General features: G+C 44.9%; 1 protein-coding gene across 7 annotated transcripts in view; it reads right to left on the minus strand.

Moving 5' to 3' along the window:
* The window catches only part of KCNH1 (potassium voltage-gated channel subfamily H member 1), a 347,125-nt gene that overhangs the window by 6,922 nt on the left and 322,671 nt on the right, over window positions 1-17,532 (minus strand). The window lies entirely within an intron of this gene.

Below are 17,532 nucleotides of genomic sequence, written 5' to 3' on the forward strand. Positions count from 1 at the left end.
TAATTGTTTTATTGCAACTCGGCCAGCTAAGTGGTTTGTACAACCAAGATTAACTCATATCCATGCTCATTTACTGTAGTCTCTGAGGTACTTTACTGAAATTGTTTTCCCTCTTGCTTCCTTTTCTTGTTACACGTGTCGTATGAGATGAAGGTTGATAAGTTACTCTGGAGGATAAAAGGCAATGGTAGAATGATTCTCACTGAGTCTACTCTGCTCATTGGAATGGTGGGAGCTGCCAGGGAGCTAATTATTAGAGCTAACTGGAAAATCTTCAAAATTTGAAATATTTTTGACCAAAAAAGGAACACATTTTTCATAAAAATCCTGGTTTTTGACCACCTCTACTAACAACCACTTCTTGATCCTGTGGGCTGATCTGTGCCAGCCCCAGCCCTGGTCTAGAGGCGGCTCAAACTTACACTACTAATGGGTGGGCCCATACTGCTCACAGGAAGAATATTCCCCTCAGTAACAATCGACTCTTTATCACTGTTGGTATTTTCCAAGCAAGAAAACAGGGTGCACTCAAATCTGGTAGTCAAGTAGTTCAGTTCCAAAATGTGATGTACATTAAGGCCGACGTTTTCAACGAGACCAACTACAAGAGTTAAGTACCCAGCTCTCACTGAAAATCAAGGGAGTGGGGTGCCAGTCCCTTTAGGTTCCTTAACCCCACCCCATCTAAAGTTTTGTAATACAGGAGAAAATATCCCTGAGGTTCTAAATATGAATTGAAACTGATTAATAACCCCACCCCTCTGTGCCGGAGGAGTTTCTATTAAAGAATCAGCAAAGGCACTGTTTTCGCACAACACCCAACGGGAATGTTTTGTTTGCTCTGCTAGCGCTAAAGCTCCTTGACATTCTCCTCAGTGAGATGCAGGCATGCAAATAAAGAGTTGCGTTAATTGCTGGGTATTTAGAAAGGAGACGAAGTCAGTCATTTGCCAAATAGGAAAGGACATTTTATTTTCAAGATTTAAAGGGGAGTCTAAACATAAACTAAGAATGACAAAGTGTTTGACAGTGTCCTTTCAGGAAATGGCAATAATTAGGAAACTCAGACAAAGGAGTCTAATTTGCAAAAGGAGAGGCATGACCCCCAGTCGGAATAAATAAATAATACAGTGCTCCAAAATAAGGCTTGTCCACAGACAAAAGTTGCACCAGTTGAACTGAAGGTGACACATTAAACCAATTTAGCTAAACTGATTTAACTTTGCACATGGATGCTCCGAGATCAGTTTAAACCTGACTTGTACTGGTTCAGCACGTACCTATTCCTCACAAGTGCAGAATGTACACAAATAAATGGGTGATGAGAAGTGGGCTGTAATCACAACTACAACTAGGGAGGGCATATCAACTGTTGGGAGAGCTTGACATCAGCCTGCTGTTCCCGCAAACAGGGAGGACCTCAAACTGTTTAAGCCTGGACATTGTAATTCAATTTGACGGTAAGATCTGACTGAAGCTGCTACTAGTACGCCATGCACACAGGTGCTGAATCAGCTGGTGAGAGTTCTGGGAAGCAGCAGTATGTCCAACTCTTCGTTTGTGCACGTTCTTGCATGATGCGCAGGAAAGGTATGCCAGGCTGCTGGGCTTCAGTACAAGAGTGACTGGAAGTTATGAACAGGCCCAAGAAGGTGGACACTGGGGGGAAGATTTTTCAAGAGTGGTCAGTACCCCGCAGTTTCCATTGTTGAGTGCTGAACTCTTGAAAATGTGGCCACTGGCACAGTTCTCCGCACGGTGTGGTAGAGAGTCTCAAGCCCCAATGCACACCTATTCCTGTACTCTGAAAAGCACATGGTGAAATGGATGGGGGCACGTGTAAAGAATGGAATTGTCTGAGACATCGGCTTATGCATAAGCTCATTCCCATTATCGTAACCAAGCACCTTGCTACCTACTTCCATCTGCGAGAGGCAAGGTGGGTGAGGTAATATGTTTTATAGGACCAACTTCTGTTGTTGAGAGAGACAAGCTTTGGAGCTTACACAGAGCTCTTCTTCAGGTTACTACTTAGGTGTTTCTCTAGCTACCAGGCAGCCACACAGCAGCACTCTCATTAATGCAAAATCAGATCCCCTGGACTCCCTGCCCTGTTCATCATCTTTTGATGACATATCTGTGCAGTACCCTGCACCCCTACTGTGCAGAATTAAACCTGAAATGTGTTTGTCTGGGGACTCCCCCTTAGGTTAGTGTGCGCGCTCTTTTAGCTGAAGACGTGGGTAAGAAGTGAGAACGATGCACAAATACATGTCAAAATAAATCTGTTGCTCTGGCAGCTTTTCCAATGCTGTGCTGAGAAACATGGCAGCTCCTTACTGAATACTTTGACTCCACTGAAGTTTTATGGTAACTGTGCAAAGAGAAGTGGGAATGAAAGAGGCTTTACAGGGCTGCATTTGGGGGTTTTGTTTGTGTTTGTTTTAAAGGGGAGATTCAACTGTTTATAGAGAAACAAATACAAATAGCTGTTTGGGGTGGATTGTTTTCTGATCAATTCTGAGGCAAAGAGGAAGATGGACAGACAGACTGACCGACCGACAGACAGTATATGAGGTCTAAAGGAAGATGCAAGATCTGGAAAAGGAGGTCATTTTTATTTCAGCTTTTTTTTCCCCTAAAATTTTGCATTGATTCCTTAGTGCAAAAGGGAAAGGTACTTTTATAGAGTTGTCTTATCAAGTGTGTAACACAGCGACATGCATATTAGCTAGTTAACTAACTGAAATGACAATGATACTCCATAATAGACTGGGTGTAATGAGCAAACTTGTATTGTGGGTCCTAGCAGCAATCCCTAGCCCTATATTTCAGACTCTACAAATGCTACATTGCTTGCTGTATTTAGGTTGCTATCATGCACAATGAATTATAGTGGAAACATCACATCCATATGTTGGAAGATTTAGCATTTTTGCTTAACTAAAAGGAGATTGTTGTAATTGCTTTCAAGGGTGATCAAATCTCATACTCCTGTATGCAAGCTAAGTACCACGGTGCCAAGGCAAATGCTCCATCCCTACATATCTGTACAGTATTGCACAGTTTTCGTGATGGAGTGCAAGGATTTCAGCCTAAAATTGCCAATAGCACGAGGCAGGCTACTTAACTAGAGCTGTATGAAATCCTATGCTCCAATTAAAAAAGGGCATTCTGCTAAAAGTGACCAACCTACACTTTGGGTTAGATTGTGCTTCTAGAAACTACAGCCTAAACGGGGGGAGTGGGGAAGTGTGGAGCAGCTGCTCAGCAGGAGCTGGTCCTGGAAGCAATCCAGCTGCCTCGGCCTGAATGCCGCTAGGGGCTCTGCAGAAGCACGCACTGGAACAAAGAGCTCTAGCCCCCATTTATAGAGTGCAATGGGACTAGACTATCCCACTCCCCTGCAGCAGCTCAACCTTGCTGCCACTATGGAAGGGAAGCCAAGGTCATGGTCCTTTGGGGAGTCGAGTGCTGCTGCTGGCATTAGATGTGTGCGCACTTTGCACTGTCCGCTGGATTTCAGGCGGGGCTCTACAAAAGGATGGATGGAGTCAGGGGCGGCTCTAGAAATCGGGCTGCCCCAAGCAGCGCGGAGCGCTGCGCCGCCCTTCCCCAGTCCCGCGGCGGGTCCCCTCTTCCCGCGGCTCCGGTTGAGCTCCTGCCGGCATGCCTGCGGCAGGTCCACCGGAGCCCGGGAGGAGCAGAGCTGCCGCAGTCATGCCTGCGGGAGCTCAACCGGAGCTGCGGGAAGAGGGGACCCGCCGCAGTCATGCCTGCGGCAGGTCCGCTCGTCCCGGGCTCCGGTGGACCTGCCGCAGGCATGCCGGCGGGAGCTCCACCGGAGCCAAATGCCGCCCCCCCCGGGAAACGGCCGCCCCAAGCGCCTGCTTGACGCGCTGGTGTCTAGAGCCGCCCCTGGATGGAGTAGGCTCCTCCATGTGGTCTTTCCAACCCCTCTTGTGCACCTATGTGGGGTTGGCCACAACCTGGTCTGTTTAGTTAAACAGAGAAGAGAGAGAAGTGCTGCATTTTGCTCATTGAAATGAAAGCAAAGGACAGAGTTGTGCTTGATGTGTTCCAAGAGTCTAGCCTCCTTCTGTCATCGTTCATTTGAGTCCACCAGAGGGATGTGCTTGTCGTACCTGAAGTGCCGTTAGTCACACCTTCACCACCCTACAACTCTCTACTCTGGTAACATCTCTAGTCCATCAGTACTGATAGGACATTAAGACTAACAAACAGCGCAACTTCAGAAATATACATAAAAGAGAGAGCAGTGAACCAAAGTGATGGTGTATTTTAAATCTGCTCTTCTGCAGTCAAAGCTTTACAACAGGCAGCTAGGTGGGGGTTTTTCCCCTCCCAAACAATATGGCCTGGGTCCTCAGCTGGTGCCAATCAGCATAGCTCCCTGGATGTCAATGGATCAAATCCAATACACACCAGCAGAAAAGCTGGCCAAAAATGCTTTTAAAATTATATTTCAAAGTCTGTATCAATGAACATGAGTTTTCATGAAACAAGGCTGCAATACCAGTGACAAATGCCTCAATAGCCCCTTTTTACTCTCTTTGCACAAAGGTGCTTGCTTCTAGGGAGCCAACTGTGCTTTAAACATCCTCTGCATGCCTGTTGCAGCTCATTCAGATGTCACTTCTGACAGCTCGTGTGTAAGAAATGAGAAGGAGGAAATGAAGCAAAATAAGCAAAAAATATTTAACAGGGCAGTCAAGGTAGACACTTGTCTTACTGTGATCTTATTGGCAGGTAGGTGCCTGACTCCCACTGAATGTCATAGAATCATAGACTATCAGGGTTGGAAGGGACCTCAGGAGGTCATCTAGTCCAACCACCGGCTCAAGGCAGGACCAATCTCCAGACAGATTTTTGCCCCAGATCTCTAAATGGACCCCTCTAGGATTGAACTCACAACCCTGAGTTTAGCAGGCCAATGCTAAAACCACTGAACTATCCCTCCCCCCAAAATCTATATTTAGAATATCAGGGTTGGAAGGGACCTCAGGAGGTCATCTAGTCCAACCCCCTGCTCAAAGCAGGGCCAATCCCCAAGACAGATTCTTACCCCAGTTCCCTAAATAGCCCCCTCAGGAGCTGAACTCACAGTCCTGGGTTTAGCAGGCCAATGCTCAAACCACTTTCATGATAGAGAGAGATATATTCCTTATAAAAAATCGTCCTAGCTAATGTTATTCTGGATGTTCTTATTATCCATCTAAATACGTCAGCCTTTGTAGACTCCTACTAAGTTCTTGGCCTCAATGATATCTTGTGGCAATGAGCTGCACAGGTTAGTTATGCACTATGTAAAAAGTATTTCCTTTTAGGAGTTGTAAATTTGCTGCTTTTCAGTTACATTGAATGTCTACTTGTCCCTTGAGTGAAGGGAAATAGCAGCTAGGGAAGCCTGATTTTTCTCTCTCTATTGCTCACTATTGTCTATTTATGTCCCATTTTAGTCTCCTCTCTAAACAGCGAGACTCTTTCCAAATTGCCCTCATATAGAATTATTTCCATGTCTGATTATTTTCCATCAGCAACACACTGTTGTTTAGGGACATTTGTTTAACACTTACAAGTACTAAGTGTTCCATTTTCACTTAGGTCTCTTGAAAGTCAATGGGATTTAGGCTCCTAGTGCCTATGTCACTTTTGAAAATGGGCCTTATGCTCCTAAGTCATTTAGGCACTTTTGAAAATGTTACCTCTTAACTCAAAGTAATGTTTGGTATTAAGTTTCTTTGTCTTCTTAATGAGCAGTTAATTGGTCCTTCTGAGAAAGAGAAATCCTTGTAGGATTTCAAAGTTAAATAATTTAAAATGCTACAAGTTAATATTGCAAGTGAGAATTGCTGCAGTGGGTAGATCATATTTTCATCTTAGTTGTTCTCAGAGTTTAGAAATTCTTATCTTAAACTGGTCCACTGGTGGTACAGAACTGATTTAAATTTGATGTTTAATTCTGTTACCAGTATAGTCTGCAGCTTGATACACTTTACACATAATTTAACCCAATCCTGAGGTTGTTCAAACACCCTGTAGAATTCCCACAGCGTTTCACATTTTAATGCTGTACCATGCTTACTGCATCATGATTCATGGTATCACAAAACAAAACAAAAATCCCTCCACTGAACAGCATGAGGAACTCTTCTATTAAAACACTATGGCCTGGAATATAGACTTGGTAGGATCTTTCAGATAGGAGACGATCAATACGTTTGCACAGCTTGAAAAGCTAAGTGCTCACTGAGGAAGTCTGAGATTGTCATTTTAAGGAAGGAATCTCAGAGAGCGCTCTCATTACACAGGAAAAGGAGGGTAAATAGAATGCACTTGATAGGAAGACCAGTCTGAAGTACCACTGGGGTTCTTCCTACTCCCCATTATGCCCATTCCATAAGTGGTTTTCCATTAAAATTGCTGGGGATTCAGTTAAATGTCCTGGAATGGTATGTGGTCCCAAAGTTCACTCGTGGTGAATAGGTGCTGATCAGACCATGTTGCATAGTAAGTAGCCAGGCAGGAAAGTGTGAGTAAAAATGGAAATATATGGATTCAATTAATAGGGACCATATTGGCTTCAGGAATAGTCTTACTAAAAACAATAATGGTGGAGAAACAATATTGGAAGCATCCCAGAGAGGCTCAAACGTTAAACTTACCTTGACATTCATGGGCCTAGGCTCACAAGCAATGTGAGTCTGAGAGACCCGGAAGTGGCTTTTGTTAGGTATGAAGGAAAACGCTTGATGTTTTTATAGCTTTTTTATGGAATCAGTTAGAGATGCTGATTTTAACCAAAGCAGAGCTTTACACGTTTCGAACTAAAACATATTTCGGAACAATGGGCAAAGCCTCTAGGAGGGTTCTTACACTCATGCTGCACAGGGTCCACCTCATCACTACCTTGAAACACATTCCTCTCTGGGGGTGTCGCTTAGCTTGTACTCACTAGCAATCTTCTGGAAGAAAATTTCACTCTCTACTCAGAGACTGAAGCCATTAAAAAGGTGAGCAATAGCTGCACCTGTTATATGCGTTATTTATACCTCGAACATAAAAGTATAGGCACTGCTGTAGCACAGCATCCTCTTCAGGCGCTGAAGCACAGAGTTAATAGGGGGGAAAGGTTTGCAGTGGTAGCCCCTTAACTCCTTCCACCGGATGAGAGGAAAGAAGGGTGGGAGTGTGCAAAAAGAGAGGGTGAAGATAAGGAGAGGAAAAATATCCTATCAAAAGGGCTCAGACTGATATTAGCTCTTGAAGAAATAGAGGGCTGAATTCAGAGGTCATGTAAGAGGTGTGTGCAGGACTCCAATTGGGATCACCTAGGTGTACAGTATAGCTCCACCTCCGTGAGCTACCATCTCATGTTCCAGACTCTCACCTTTCATTTAAAAATAAATTTCTGCCTCTTAATAGTTGCAAAAAAATCTTCAAATCAGCCAGGAGCGTAACTATCACAGTGATGTCAGGCTGAGTTTGCTGAGAGCCTGAAAAAATAGCTCAGCGTGGTGTACTGCCTCCAGTCATTTCAATAAGGCTTTTACTGACATGTCCTATTATGGAGACAAAGTCCAATAAAAGAGATTACCTCACCCCCCTTGTCTCTCTAATATCCCAGGACCAACACGGCTACAACAACACTGTAAACAAAAATATTTAATTATGATCATTTATATGTTGGCATTGATAACTATTTTACTACTGATCAAAGCATTTAAGAAGCAGGTGAAAGACATGCAAGGGGTATGCCCAGTTCATAAGCTATAGTATAGATCCATCGGCCCATATCTCAGAGGGGTGCATTAGAGGGGTCCATGGGGAAAAATAGACTAGATACAGACACTCATAGCAATGCAGATGGAGCACCATCCGCACCCTTCCCCCCCCCCCCCCCCCGCAGCCCTTGTCTCAAAAGTCTTTCCCTTTTGCCCCCACGTCACGGTCAACCCACTTCCCCCAACATCCTGTTTCTTATCACCACCAGCTGTCTCTAGCACCTGTAGCTTCACCACCCATCCCTGCAAACTACGACCCTTACCCACTGCACTCATTTTAGCCAGCCTGAAGTGCAGCACTCATTGCACGGCACTCCAGACAGGAAGGCTGAGTATGATAACAGGACATACGCAAATCTGTGATTGTCCCCACCCAACCCCTTTCCCTTCCCTCCTGCCACACAGCACAGATGTGTCATGCCCTTTCTGTTTCCCAAGCGGTTGTGTTTCTTTTCAATAAATGAATTCTTTGGCTTTGAAAACATTCTTTATTGAATTAAGAAAAAGATACCGTAGCCCAGGAAAGCAACTGGCACTGCAAGTCAGTGCATCATACATTGCAAACACAGGCGCCTAGTAGCACTGGAACCACTGCACTTCACTCCCGTGCAGGGCACCAAATATTACTGGTGGCTTTCAGCATCAAATTGCTCCCTCAAGGCATCCCTAATCCTTACAGCCCCGCGCTGGGCCCCCCAATAGCCCTGGTCTCTGGCTGTTCAAATTCAGCCTCCAGGTGTTGAACCTCCAAGGTCCATGCCTGAGTGAAGCTTTCACCCTTCCCTTCACAAATGTTATGGAGGGTACAGCACATGGCTACAACCGTGGGGATGTTGTCATTGGCCAGGTCCAGCTTCCCATACAGACAGAACCAGCGGCCCTTTAAACGGCCAAAAGCACACTCAACAGTCATTCTGCACCAACTCAGCCTGTTGTTGAACCGCTCCTTGCTGCTGTCAAGGATCCCTGTGTAGGGTTTCATGAGCCACGGCATTAAAGGGTAAACAGGGTCTCCAAGGATCCCAATGAGCATTTCGACTTCCCCTACAGTGATCTTCTGGTCTGGGAAGACAGTCCCAGCTTGCAGCTTCCTGAACAGGCCTATGTTCTGAAATTTGCATGCGTCATGCACCTTTCTGGATCAACCTGCGTTAATGTCCATGAAACACCCACGGTGATCCACAAGCACCTGGAGAACCATAGAGAAATACCCCTTCCGATTTATGTACTTGGAGGCTAGGTGGTGTGGTGCCAGAATTGGAAAATGCGTGCCATCTATTGCCCCTCTGCAGTTAGGGAAACCCATTTGTGCAAAGCCAGCTACAATGTCATGCACGATGCCCAGAGTCTCAGTTCTTCTGAGCAGGATGCAATTAATAGCCCTGCAAACTTGCATCAACACAATTCCAACGGTCGACTTTCCCACTCCAAACTGGTTAGCGACCAATCGGTAGCTGTCTGGAGTTGCCAGCTTCCAGACTGCAATAGCCACTAGTTTCTCCACTAGCAGGGCAGTTCTCAATCTTGTGTCCTTGCGCTGCAGGGTGGGGGCGAGCTCAGCACACAGTCCCATGAAAGTGGCTTTCCTCATCCGAAAGTTCTGCAGCCACTGCTCGTCATCCCAGACTTGCATGACGATGTGATCCCACCACTCAGTGCGTGTTTCCCGAGCCCAAAAGTGGCGTTCCATTGTGGTGAGCATGTCTGTGAATGCCACAAGGAATCTTGTGTTGTACGCATCATGCGAGTCAACATCATCATCAGACTCCTCACTGTAATTTTGTAGCTTAAGGAGTAACTCAACTGCAATTCGTGACGTGCTGGCGAGACCCATCAGCATATTCCTCACATGTTCAGGATCCATTCCCGCAGACCGAAAAGGAAGACACAGCACACAGTACAAAAAACATTGAAAGATGGCGCCAAATGTGGACAGAAGCACAGGGATTGCTGAGATGTGAAGCGATGCATCACGGGACATTGGAACAGGACCCAGAATGCCCTGCACCCCCCACACTGCCTTCCCACAAGCCACAGCTCCAGATTGGGAAGAGGTGCTTTGTGGGATAGCTGCCCATAATGCACCGCTCCCAAAGCGGCTGCAAGTGCCGCAAATGTGGTCAGGCCACTGCGCTTGCAGCTGACAGTGTGAAGACACGGCAGCGCTTTCCCTGCTGTGGTCTCCAAGGGCTGGTTTAACTCACAGCGCTCTACATCTGCAAGTGTAGCCAAGCCCTAAGTGTAAACATTCCAGCTTGGCCTCTGAAACCTGGGGAGGGGTAAGGCCTTCAGGGTGTGTCTACATGTAATTAACTCTCCTGGCTGGGGTGGGGCTTGCAGGGCTCGGGCTACGGGACTGTTTAATTGCGATGAAGACATCTGGGTTCAGGCTGGAACCAGGGTCCCAGAGCTCAAACATCTACACCTCAATTAAATAGCCCCTTAACCCAAGCCCTGGGAGCCTGAGTCAGCTGGCCTGGCCCAGCTGTGGGGTTTTTATTGCAGTGTAGACATACTGTCAGAGCCTGGGCTCCAGCCCAAGTGGAAACGTCTGCACTGCTATTTTAGGCCCTCAGCCCGAGCCCCGCAAGCCCAAGTCAATTGACCTGACTTCTTAGCTGTGGTGCTGTGGGTTTTTCTTTGCAGCATAGATGTACCCTTAGAGACAAAGGCTTTTCAAAAATGGGTGTCTAGTGTTAGAAGCCTAATTTCATATTTAGGCCCTTAACAAAGTATCTGATTCTCAAAAATGTTGACTGCCCAATATCTCCTATTAAAGTCACCAGGAAATGTGAGGTGTATAGCACTTTTCAAAATCAGGTCACTTATTGTCTTAAGATAACAAAGCCTCGGTACAGTACCTGCAAATACAACTTTCAAAGAGACTTGTGCTTCTGACTCCTTTAGGCACTTCTTAAAATGTTACCTTTAGGAACCCAGCTTTCAGCATTTATTTCTGAAAATCTCAGCCAAAGTGTCTTTGGGCAGTTAGACACGATGGGAACAGTTTTAGACATGACAGACAATGACAACTTTTTACTGATAATAATTTATGAGCAAAGCCACAAAGTTCAGAACTTAATTTCATATTGTATTTGTACTCTAAAGCTTTGGAGACATTAAAATTATGTCCCAGACACCATCTTCTTCCACCCCACATAGCAGTGGCAAAGCCCTCACGCCCACGTAGAGTACTTAGATGGTTTAACCAAACATATGATTTAAAACAAACAAACAAACAAATAAAAAACCCTTGTCCTTCAACCACTTCCACTTGCCAGCTCTCTGCTCCCTAGTTACTCTTCCCATCCCAATGCTGGACTAAGTATAAATTTCTTTCACAAACAAAAAACTGCCCCAGTTCAAGAAGCAGAGTAGATGCCAGCAAACTAGAAAGAACTTTGGAAAGTAATATTGGGTTCAACTTTATTTTCCCCCAACTTTATTTTTCTTTCACATTTTAGTGGAATATCACAGATCAAATGATCAGCAGGGGGGAAAAAAAGGGAAAAAGTTTTCATGTATGGATTATACCAAGAACAAACAACATTCCTGTCTAGCAAATCAAGGGAAATATCAGATTTATGAAGCTGAGTAAATACCTGCAGCTAATTACTGAAAGAACCACTGAAGAATAACAGTTTGGCTTTAACAAAGCCCTGTATTCCCCTTGACAGACTCAGCAATCGTCTAAATTATTTCAGAAATCATAAATCCGTGACTCTTTCCCACAACCACACTGCAAGAGCAATAACAAAAGCAGACCTTTTATTTACACGCAGTGGTGAAATTAACAAAGGAAAAAACTTTTCAACGACTAGTTAATGAATTTCAAGGGAAAGACAGAAAAATTCCTATCTGGATACAGCATTGGAAGGGTGTGGCACTCTGCACCTCGGAGTAGCACCCCAGAACCCCCATGTTCACCATTGTGATATTATATGTTTTGTACAAAGTATACCTGGTGAAGTATCATTTTAAAAGTCATGATCTGCTGAACATTAATATCCTCTTGAATTCTATGTATTAACATTGTATGGAACATTATGAAATATTGCTATGTGCCTTACTGAAATATGGTATGAGGTTAGGAATGTCCACAAGCCAGTGTTTCAGTTACAACAAGGGAGGGCCAGACAGCACTGATGGCCCATCAAGGAAAGAATCCACTATCCCTGAGACTCTTTAGAGAAGGCAGATACGTAATGGGGACTGCCCTGACCACCCACACCACAGCAAGGATCTTTCTAGCAGTTGGAAAAAAGTATAAAAGAGGGAGATTGACATCAGTTGGCCTTCCTCCCCCCATCTCAACACCTGGAAGCACATCTGGAAGACAAAGACTTTGAACTTGGTGCCAGGCTGGAAAGTAGTCCCAGCCTGTGTATTGAGGATCTGTAACCTGCTTGTACCATCTGTCAGAGTGAGGCTCTGCTTGATTCAAATCCTGCTTAGTTTGTAGAATTTAGACTGTGAATTTATTTTTATTTCTTAAGTAATTAACTTTGATCTCTATGCCTGCTACTTACAATCACTTAACATCAGGGGCGGCTCTAGGATTTCCGCCGCCCCAAGCAGGGTGGCGCGCCGCGGGGGGCGCTCTAGCGGTCGCCGGTCCCGCGGCTCCGGTGGACCTCCCGCAGACGTGCCTGTGGAGGGTCCGCTGGCCCCACGGCTCTGGTGGACCTCCTGCAGGCATGCCTGCAGATGCTCCACCGGAGCCGCGGGGCCAGCGGCCCCTCCGCAGGCACGTCTGCGGGAGGCCTGCCGGAGCCGCCTGCCGCCCTTCCGCTGGGACGCCGCCCCAAGCGTGCGCTTGGCACGCTGGGGTCTGGAGCCAGCCCTGCTTAACATCTATCTTTCTGTAGTTAATAAACCTGTTTTATATTTTACCTAAAACAGTGTGTTTGGGTCAAAGTGCTTGGGGGAATCTCAGCTCAGATTACAAAGGCTGGTACATGTCCACTTTCCTATGAAGAGGCGAACTGGATAATGAGCTTACACTGGCCAGGCTTCTGACCAGTGCAAGACTGTACAGTTCTGTTGTGCAAGACTGGGGCACTAGGGGGAACTGGCTGAGCCTCTCTATTGCTGGTTCATGAATGGCTAGGAGATCATTCATGTAACTTGGTTGGGTGTGTCCCTGCCTGTGGATGTCTGGGTAAGTGCAGCACCTGTCAGAGGCTTGCAACTTGATATCAGCATCACAGTGTGAGAGGCAGCCCAGGTTGACAAGTTTGGAGGGCTCAGTGGTTCCACCAGCCAGGTTGCAACCTCAGGGACCCCGTTGCAAGGGGCTGAGAGGAGAAGAAAAGCAGCTGACCAAACAGTTGCAATAATAATTGTTGATGTACTTCATGAATGCCCATATGTTATCTTAAGACAATTAACCCATTTAGAAATAGTCTAAGGGTCCAATTTGGCTCTCACTGAAGGCAAAGGCCAAACACTTCCTGACTCCAAGAAGGGTAGGATTAGTCCCTAAAACTGCAACAACACATGAGCAATAATCCAGATAAGAAATATACCAAGTGATGTTACTATACCTCAGCCATTATAATCTAGTACAACCAGGCAAGTGAAGTGTGAAAGAGAGAGAGAGCGTCTGTAATGAAAAAATAGGTAAGATCCTCAACTTCCTCATATTCATAATCTGCATTTTTTTTGTTCAAGGGTAAAAAAAAATTACTGGAGGAGTTTAGCTTTTGAGGCTCTATTCCCTTCCTCCTCATAAAATGTTAGACCACCATGAATGACTTATTCTAGCCAGTTTTCAGTGTTGTTGTAGCCATGTTGGTACGAGGATGCTAGAGAGACAAGGTGGTGAGGTAATATCGTTCACAGGACCAACTTCTGCTGGTGAAAGAGACAAGCCTTTGAGCCTGTGTAGCTTAAAGGCTTGTCTTTTTCACCAACAGAAGTTGGTCTAGTGAAAGATATTACCTCATCGCCTTGTCTTCTTTATTTTAGCCAGGACTAAAATATCATACTCAATCCTTTCACCTGCAAAACATTTTGTCAATGTTTTTTTTTTCCTTCTTGAGTGGCAAGATCCAAGAAAGAGTGAGTCCTGTGGCTTTGATATGTTCTTTCTTTAGTGGTGTAACACTTTTTTCTTTATTCAGACAGTGCTGGGTGTACATGGTACTTTATGGACAGAAGAAAGATAATGAGCCAGATTCTGATCTCTGTTACACTGGTGTAAATCTAGTCCAGAATAACTCCACTGACATCCATGGACTTACTCTGGTATAACAGAAGTCAAAATCTGTCCCAATGGTGCTCTGAACAATAGGGAATTTTGAGTAGTTCGGTCTACCTCAGTCTTTCCCATTGGACAAGGTGGTCAGAGATTTACTTAGATTAGCTCCTCGATGTCCCCCATTTGACAGAAAGCAGGTAATCAGCAACATCAGTCTTCATGATGGTAGGGGAGAAATGGCCGATCATGTTGCCGCAGTCCTGCAAAAGCTTGGTACATATCTAATTTTCAGTGGGACTACTCATAGTAAGTAAAGCTAAGTACATGCATAACCCCTTGCAAGATCAGGGCCTACATTATTAAAAGAGAGATAGATAGCCTCTTGTTAATGGAATTCCTAAAATCTTGGTGATTCCCAATCTGATCTAATTTAAGGTATTAACATCTATCTGCTATTTTCTTCCCTTTAAATAATCATAGGGGACATAATCTGAAGTATTTACTCAATCCATACTGAGGAAACATTCCATTGCAGCCCATGGAAGTCCTGTATTGCTGAAGTAAAACTCAGAGGAAAATCTGAGTAAGAGCTTTGAGACCTGAACCTCTGACAAAACAGCCTGTTCAGATATTTACTTCAAGAGAGCCAGATATACCACCACTGTGCCCTGGTCTGCACATGCACAAATGGGAACTACATCTAGGGGGAGAGAGTATGATATAGCCATTAGTGTGAAACACTCAGTAAGTAGCCTTGGCATGGCTTTGCAGCTTGTCCAGTTTGAATGAAATCACTCAAATCCTATGTCCGGATGGAGGCAGACAGACTGTTTTGCACACCGTTACACGGTTGTACTTAGTTTGTTGTTTTATCACTCCATCCAACATTTCACACAAGGAGAGAAATTAAAGGGGTGGGCAGGTCAGTTTTTCTAAAGTTGGTGTGAGTCGCCTGTATTTAAATGAATGCACAATGCTGTAGAAAAGTCACGTTTTGCAGCTGAAATCTTAGAACTGCATATGGAGCAGAACTTAGAAGCTTGCCAGTTGTTTTTTGTATTAAGTTTAATTCTATACAACCCACCTTCCACTCTTGAAAATATATTTTACAGGTCCACCTTGCTTCTCTAATATCCTGGGCTTGACAAGGCTACAAAAAGACTGCTTATCTTTTATAGACACAGACACTGTAATTTGGGAAGTTTTACTCTACACTTAATCAAACACATAGCCAGCCTCAAAGATCAGCACAAGTATAATCACATCAACAAAATGAACCATCATCCTACTTTCTCAGGTACCAAGGAGAGGAAGTTACTTCACATTTGCCAACATCAACAGCAGTGCTCCACTGACAATATTTGATATTGTAATGAACTGGCTATTGTGTATGTATACACAGCCCTCCGCTGGATGGAATCAGAACTGTTCAACAGTGTGTCGTAGATCCCAGACAGTTAACAACAAATGGAGAGTCTGTTTCTCAAGTGGAGGGGAACTATTATTTTGAAGCAGGAGGATCCAAATTTTCTTTCCACTGTGGCTTTGAGGGCCTGATCCAAGACCCACTGAAATCAGTGGAAAGTCTCCTATTGACTTCATTGGGCTTTGGATACAGTCCTGTATCACCATAGTGTGTAGCATACTGACAGCTGTGAAGTTCTTAGTTAGCCATGGATCTATTACTATACTAACTCCACCCAGCTTCCCACCCTCCCACCTCTATAGCACACACAGGCAGTGCCAGGACTTGGCAGTTCTTCCTTAGTGTTAGCTGCAAATAACATAGTAGTATTCTGCTCTTGTGCTTAATAATTCTCTTTTACAAATACAAAAACACCCACAGAGTCTGCAAGCCCTAGATATCATAAACAATTAAAAGCTTAAATTACTTGATGAGGTCCGCACAGAAAATGGACTTATGCGTGAGGAAAACAATCACCAAGAAGCCATTTATTACTACCCAGCCCATCTAACATCTGCTGGGAATTGATGACAATATCTTCAGGCTTATGTTACACTGAAGAAAATTGAAGCTGATCTATTAAAAAAAATGCCAGACAGACACCAAGGCAGCAACAACAATGCATAAGACGCTGATGTTGTTAAAGAAAATTAAAGCTGCATATCATCAACCTAATACAGTATGGTAGAGAATCACCATAGTGATGCTTTATTAGGTACTTAAGAGGCAATATGCTGAGGAAAAACTAGAACAGAACTGAGGCCTTCCGTCCTTTTACAACTTAGTAAGGAGTTTTGGCAGGAGGGGGTTATTTGGGGTGAGTTTGCTTCTCACAAAATTGCAGGACTTCCCCAAACAGTCTTCGGTAGATCTCTCTTCTATACTATATTGCTGCTGCTATTCCAGGGTTAGATTCTGCTCTCAGTTACCTCTAGTGACGTGAAGCCTGTTTCTATGAGAAGCTTTACAAGCACACAGGGTTCATCTATAGCAAAAATGGGTGAGGATTCCACTAGGCAACTAAATTGTTAGATGTGAACGGAAGCCTGCAAGCATGGAATGGTGGGCGATGTAGATTTTCCAAAGCGACTTCCACAGTTTCTGACCCTATTTAAGCATCGCCCATTGTGATTTGTCCCGGTTGTTTTGTGCATGGGTCTGATGGCATCACACAGGAGCACAAATCCAAAATAATGCCATTGAGGTGTGTTATCATTAACTCCAGATTTATGTGGGTCTTCATGACCGTAGAATTTGGCCCGCCGTTTGTAGCAGTTTCTGAAGGGAAACAGACTTTCTTCCCAATTGGTGTGATGGTTTCGTGGAAACAAAGTGGATGCATGTTACCATATTCCCCAACAACCTCCATGAGAAATGCTCTGAAAAATTAAAGGAAATTGAGGTCTGAATGGCCCTGGCAATGTGGCTACAAAGAAATCGTGTTACCAGTGATCCTGACACTGGGGGTAGAGAGCCCTAGAGTCAGTGCATGGAGGAGCTGGACCAACACGTGAATGGACAGGGACCTCTGGTAGCTCCAAGGATTCTGGGTGTGGACTGTTCTTTGTGCTTGAGGGGAGTAAACCCTGCCCTCTAGAGAGAATGGTCGGTGATCCTCCCTTCTGAAAATCGGACCTCTTCCCATGCCACGGATCCACAGGATCAGCGCTATGCCCTCAGCTTTGGAACAGTCTCTATGAGGAACTCCTTCCATGTGCCAGACCCAGACCCCCTAGGGGTCTCACTCTTCCTCTAGGGTAAGCCGCACGGCTTCACCACCTCTTTAGACTGGATCTCTAGGGCTGCAGCACCCTGCATCACATCATGAGCTCCATTCAGTAAGTCCAACTGAGACAGACTCCTGAGGGAGATCTATACACTCTTCAGGGATTAATGCACCTCACCCAGCAATTGCAGTGACACACAGACACAGCACTGTCAAAACACAGCATAGGAAATCCTGAGGGTAGTATAGAGAATTGAAAGTTAAACCATAGTCCACTCTGGTTAGCCCAGAGCCCAGCCAAGCTGTAGCGAACCCCTTTGTTCAAGCTCTGTCT

The sequence above is a fragment of the Mauremys reevesii genome, linkage group 3 (assembly GCF_016161935.1).
Source record: "Mauremys reevesii isolate NIE-2019 linkage group 3, ASM1616193v1, whole genome shotgun sequence".
Classification (NCBI taxonomy): Eukaryota; Metazoa; Chordata; order Testudines; family Geoemydidae; genus Mauremys; species Mauremys reevesii.